Source organism: Neophocaena asiaeorientalis, unplaced genomic scaffold, assembly GCF_003031525.2.
Source record: "Neophocaena asiaeorientalis asiaeorientalis breed wild unplaced genomic scaffold, Neophocaena_asiaeorientalis_V1.1 scaffold29, whole genome shotgun sequence".
Lineage (NCBI taxonomy): Eukaryota > Metazoa > Chordata > Mammalia > Artiodactyla > Phocoenidae > Neophocaena > Neophocaena asiaeorientalis.
The window spans coordinates 1,515,227-1,521,869 of NW_020174423.1; the positions used below are offsets into that span (position 1 = coordinate 1,515,227).

The 6,643-nt window shown below is 43.0% G+C and overlaps 1 protein-coding gene across 2 annotated transcripts in view; it reads right to left on the reverse strand.

Moving 5' to 3' along the window:
- Nucleotides 1-6,643, reverse strand: part of GRHL2 (grainyhead like transcription factor 2) — a 160,410-nt gene that overhangs the window by 152,510 nt on the left and 1,257 nt on the right. The window lies entirely within an intron of this gene.

Genomic DNA, 6,643 nt, shown 5'->3' on the forward strand with positions numbered 1-6,643 from the left:
TTCTTGTCCCCTTCACTTCAACCTTTCCCCGTTTTCTGAAACCCCGATCTAAATTCAGAAGCCTTAGAAAAGAGACTCTGGCCCTGGGGTGTTTGTTACACGTGCGCATTCAGCATTTGGACGAAAGGCTGGCACCAAAATAAAAAGAAGCAACAGGCGCGTCTTGCTTCCCTTTCTGCTCTGGGGGGTTGTCTGCATTCACACTTGTAAAGGAAGCATTTCCTTGGGAGTGAATGTGAAGTCAGATCACTTTAAAAATGCTCCCCACAAAGTTCATTGCCCTGTTCATTACAAAGTAAAATAAGGCTGTTCATCACCACAGGCAGCGACTGCTTTCCACTGAAGGCCCATTCAAATGCTCGGTCAATCTCCATAACCCGGACAGATTCTCAAAATGTACATCGAAACCCCCTGAAATGTATCAGCTTTTTAAGTACTTTCCACAGAGCTCTAAAAATGTGTGCTTGGTGGGCATTTTATATAGCAAATCAAAATGTGCTGTTTTTAAAAATAATATTGCTTTAATCCTGCTACTCACCAGAACACATCAAGCTAAAACACTTAATTCCCTTCCCAGTATAAATGGGGGTGGAAGTTGGGGGTAGATCCCTAAAGAAGTACTTCCTTGCTTCTACCCCACTTACCCCATTATAGCCCAGTCCTTTCTACCGCAGACCATTGAAAGACTTATAGCATAAAATGTAATTTTCTGGTGATGGAGGATGGATGGATAGATGGATGGATGGATGGATAGGTGGATAAATAAAATGGAAGCGAGGAGCCAGGACCTCTCTAATGGATGGAAATATGCAGGGCAGGTGGAGGGTAGAGTGAATCTGGATTTTGGAGGCTTCCGGTTGAAGACCTGTGAAGCTGTCTGAGGGACTTCCAGGTATATGTTGCTGTTACTAAGCAACCCACCCATCCTCCTGGGCCAAAGCAGAAATTCCTATTCAGCCTGTTGCGGCTCGCTAAGGAATTTTTCCTGGACAAGTTTGCCAAACCAATCACTACCCTGTTTCAGCCTAGACCTCACTTTTTATAATTGAGCAGGAATCCTTGAATACCTTTTGAAAAGGAAGAGAGTGCCTGCACCCCGAAATGAGTATCAGGGATCATGAGTGAGGACTCTAATTTAGGACAAGGCTTGCCTTATACTAAGAAGAACTTAAAAGTAAACATTTTCCAAGGTTAAGCTCAGTTGACTTGAATTAGATAAGGTGCCATCACTTGCTGCCATCATCTTAACTCTTGGCTCAGGTGACAAGAACGGGTTGCTGTTGCTATAAATGCTAAGAGAACACAGCAAAGTTCACTGGCTAAAAGAACACCTAAAATCAGATTCATATTTATATCACTGCATGGAAGAGGTGCATGTGTCAATTCCTATCAAGTAATATGGGAGGGAAAAAAATCAGCAAAGTGGCATCAGGAGACAGACCAAGGAGGAAAAGAAGGGAGGGAGGGAGGGAGGGAGGGAAAGAGGGGGAAAAAATGTTGCTTCAGACTAAGGACAAAATAAGAGGAAAAATACAATTTAAGCAAATTGTTTATCTTTTGACCTGAAACGTATGCCTGGTTGTATCAAAGTCACAGAGAGGAACCAAAGCATTTGCTTGAGTTACCTAAGTCTTTAAAAGAAAACTAGATTCAATAACCAAACATCAAAATAATAATCTTGTTTAAATTATCTATAGATTTCAAACAAATACTTCTTGGGGTTCTTGGGTGGTAGTGTTGTATAAATGTTATGTATGTTTGACTTACTTGACTATATGTATAAATTCTCTGTTTGACTTTGCAGAGTATAGTAGAAATTGCTAGATACAGCTCTTCGTCACTGCTCCAGCACTTACTTTTAATCCTCCTTAAATCAGATGGCACTGGGTCCATTTGGGTGGCCTAGTCTCTGCGGTTGGTTTAAAACAGGACCTAATTACAGATCAACAGAAAGCCTAGTACCATCTTATTAGGGTAATACTTAAAGCTACCATTAGCCCTAGAGATGAAACTGCAACCATCATCCCATTAAATATTTCACCAAGGACCAGCATCAGATTGTACAGATCAGAACTCGTTATCTTTGACTTTGTGCTACAAAATAGAATCTAAATTCAATGAAATAACTGTGCCCAGAAAAATGAACACTAGTTTTATCTTCTAATGTAAAACTATGGAAGGACAAGGTTGGCCTTCTAACTCCAACCCAGCTCCCTAGTGAGTGGGATCCAGCCTAAAATCTGAGTTTGACCTTTTAACTCTGGGCCTGGCAGAAGGCCACATGGGTGACATCACTCCAAATCAGGTGTTTAGCAGCTCTGGAAATATGACTTGTCAAAAGGATCCCACTCTTCCAGAAGGGACAGTTCAGCAACACAATAAAAGTAAACAACATTGAGAGAAGGCCTAAGAACTCTTAGACCCTAGTTAAGATATCAGAAGCTGCTCATCCAAAAGTAGCATAATGAACATAAAGCCTACAGGTTTCATTTCACTTATATGCTGGATATACACCTGAGAAGGGATATATAAATTGAATTTATTATGTAAAGTACTCACTTAAAGCATTATTTTGCTAAATAACCCAATGCAGATGCCCTGGCCCCTCTCTGAAGAATCTGATTCCATAACTCTGGGGTGGGGCACAGGGAGTGTAGTTTTACCAAGTGCCTCAGGTGATATATTTTTGTAATCAGATGAGTTTGTGTTGCAGTGATTTAAAGAATGCCTATGGACATTCCTATTACTAAGCACATACATAATTATCTTCAACCTTTTTTTTTTTCAATCAATCCAGACTTCTATATTGTTGTCTAGCATTTTCTTATTTTTCAGGTAAGTTAACTTTGCCTGTATATTAGTTTATTTCACTGAAGATGCAAAACTAACCAAAACACACTGTTTGCAGTGTCTCACTTCCAAACACAGTGGCCCAGTCTGTTTTCTGATGGATACAAGTTTGCAGAAATTGAATGCGGATGAGAGAAAGAAAGGGCGAACTGGAGGCTAATTTAGGGTTGAGATAGACAGGAAGGGTGGCAGGTTAAATTAAGAGGTTTAGACAGGAATGAGTGTCAGAGCAAACACCATGTTGGTCCCTCTTCTTCAGTTCTAATTCCCAGGGGTCATCCAGTATGTGTGCATTTTTTTCATCTCTAAATTAAGGAGCGTGCAAGATTTAATCCATTGTAGGGAAGAGAACACTGGACTTTAGCCATTAAGCTGGTGATACCTGGGGAAAGATACAAGACTGACACTATTAGCTGATTCTGTATTTACTGTATTTATAAGTATAGTGTTGTCTGGTTTTGAGTGTACAAGTGTCTGGACTATTAAGTAGAGAACTGATTATCTTAGTTTACTTAATGGGACCACTGTCTCTCTAAGTCTCTGATTCACCCACACTGGGCTCCTTTCTGATCCTAGAATATGCTAAGTACTCTCCCATCTCAGGGTCTTTGCACTTGCTCATCCATCTGCCTGTAACACTCGTATCCCTAGTATCTTCAGTGCTTGATCTCACTTCAGGTTTCTGCTCAAAGGTCATCTCATCAGAGAGGCCATCCCTGAGCACCTTATATAAAATAATTCCCCGTTATTCTCAATCCCTTTAGCCTGCTTTGCTTCCCTTTTTAGCATTTATCATCATCTAACTTGCTACGTATTTCCTTCTTTATTGATTCACTGTTTCCTGGAACTACAATGGTAGCACCACAATGGCTGGCAGTTTGTCCTATCTGCTAATGAATCTCAGTGCCAGGATCAACGCTCAGTATATAGTGGCACTCAAGATATATTTGTTGAATAAATGAGTGGGTATTTTTATTGCTTCGAGGAAGATATGATTAACTCAGTATTGGTGATATTAAAAGATAATATAGGGAACTCCCTGGTGGTCCAATGGTTAGGATTCCATGCTTTCACTGCCGTGGCCCGGGTTCAACCCCTGGTCGGCGTGGTGTGGCCAAAAACAAAAAACAAAAAGAAAAGAAAAAATAAATTATATAGCTAAATGGAAACATATCCATTTATAAAACTAAAGAGTAGAAAGATTAATTAAAATATTTCATCCCATTACTTGAAACGCTACCCACATGAGGTATTTATAACTTTGGACATTTTCCTTTCTAGAATAATGGCTGGACTCCTTAAGACAAAACACACAGAATGACTAAAGGTAATCGTCCTAAGGCAAAAGCGGGGTGGGTAGGGAGAAGGGGGATTTATGTAATATCTGTTCCTGTTTCATCTTCCACTAGAGTGTAAGTCCCTTGAGGACATGGCCCACTTTATACGTCTTTTTATTCTCCTATGATACCTATCTGAATGTGTTGCAAATGGTAGGTAATCAGAAAACACATATAGGTAATGAAAAACACCTGTTTCAAATAAATCATATATATATATATTCTGAATATTTTGGCAATAAAATAAGAGTTTCTAAATCTATCATTGGGCGGCTAGAATACACATACTTGTTGACAAAGATCATAAATCTCCATAAAATGTTAGAAAGGGGGAGTAGAAAAATTCTAAATATGTACAAAGACAAACTGTCCTAAAAATACTTTGTTTTAAATAGCGATAGCATCAACATTGCAGAACATAAAAAGCAGATCGTGTCAATCTGAAAACTTCACGACTATAAAAAAGATGATGCTACTTCAGTCCAGACTTGCTAACTGGAATTATCTTCGTATGCTATCCAAAAGCTTACCTATACTTTGATGGGTTTATAGAAAAAAAAGTCCTTTGTGTATTCCTTTAGGTTAGTTCCAGAAAATACAGACAAGCCTCCTACAGGGATTTACCGAAAAGTTGATAAAGTTCAAGCTCCAGGACTCCCCTTTGCTCTGGCAGGAAGCTCCAGAAACAGGCTTACATGGGTTTTTTTTTTTTTTTGGAGCCCTCACCCCTACTCCACCTAACACAATTGCATAAGCTTCAAGCTTATAAAACCTGGGCCCACCCCTGCCAGCCAGCCATTAAAGAACTAGGCTAGAATCTGCAAAAATGATCCAAAAATCATTTATTAATTTCAAGCATTTCTCCATAGTCTTGGCAAAGAGACGTAAATGGGGTTCAACAGTCTCTTTGAGGTATTGTTAATATTACTTTTCCCAGGAAACTAAATGAAGTCTTGGAAACCATCACTAGATAAAAGTTACTTTCATTAAATGTAAGTATACATAACCCTAGATAGTTATTACCCATAAAAATTAGGCAATGTATCGCAGTGAACTAGATTGCTAGTTTTATTGCTTATTTTCTTTCTTTAAATTTATTTTTAATTGAAGTATAACTCACATTCAAATATTTTCAAGTGTACAACATAGTGATTTGATGTCTATATGGGTCACGAAACGATTCGCACAATACATCTAGTTACAATCCGTCACCAAAGTTAACACAATATCGACTATATTAGAACTTATTTTCAATACTAAATAAATTATCTTCATTGGTGCTAAGTACAATCGGTTAAAAGCCAACCTGTTTTCATCCTAAATTCATTTGAGTCCCGTTGTATCACAAAACGAAGTGGTGCAACCGAAGGTTAATCGTGTTAAATAAGGAATTACAGTAAGACTTATCCAATAGTCACTAGATTTGCAACCATTTTTGACACGAAGATCAAAACAAACCAAAAACACCGTGCTGCCATCTCGGCTTTTGGCTACTGAAGTTTTCAAACTCGAGGAGTGAGTTCTTAAAGGTTACGGAGAGAATTGGGGGTGGGCGCGGGGGTACACTCAAACCCACACTTTCCCAGTCCCACCCCTGCTCCCGACCTCGGCCCGTGTTTGTACTGTAACTAGGTCCTCCCCTCCGGTGTGTAGCTCGCACTTAATTTTTCATTAGTGGGTAAAGTGGTACTAATATCTGGTAGTTTTTCTTAAGTATGATAGCCTGTGATGTTAGCTACACCAACCCTACCCGGGGCTTAACTTTGAGGATGGTCCCCTCCATCCCTGGGCAGGTCCACAGGGCATTCCTGCTGCCCCCCTCAGGGTCCCTCGATTTGGGACGGGTCCCAGGCCACTTCTCCAGGAAAGGCGCCGGCAGCCCGCGGCCTACGGCCCTCCCCCCGCGGAAACACCCTGTGGAAGGTCTCCTTGGGGTGGCCGCACCGCCGGGGTAAAGCGACCAGGAAAAGCGGAAAGGCGGCCTCCACGCACTCCCGATAGGACGCGCCCGCCAGGAGGGGGAAGGCAGCGTCGCCACCGAATCCCGGGCAGGGCCGCGGGACCCACCTCCGGCTCCCGCTCGCTCCCGCCCTCCGCCCCACCTCCAACCGGCAGCACAAAGCCGGCCGGGAGGCGGGGGCCAGGCCTGCTGGGAGGCCGCCTGGACGAGACGGGACCCGGGCCCTGCGCCCCGCGGCTCAGGCTGCCGAGCCCCGGCGCGTCTAGAGTTCCCGTCCCGGACGGGGCGGACGCGCCCCCCGGCTGGCCTTAGGAGGCGCGGGAAGCCGGGCTCCCCGCCTTTTCAGGCGAGAGTCGCCTAGGGAGGCCCCGGCGCACTCGCTCCGTCCCGCTAGCCACGCCCGAGGTGGCGGCCTCCGGAGCGGGGCGCCTGGACCGGCCGGGCCTCGGAGGGCGGAGAGGTCGCGGGGCCGCGGAGGCTGTCCGGGCGGGGCTGA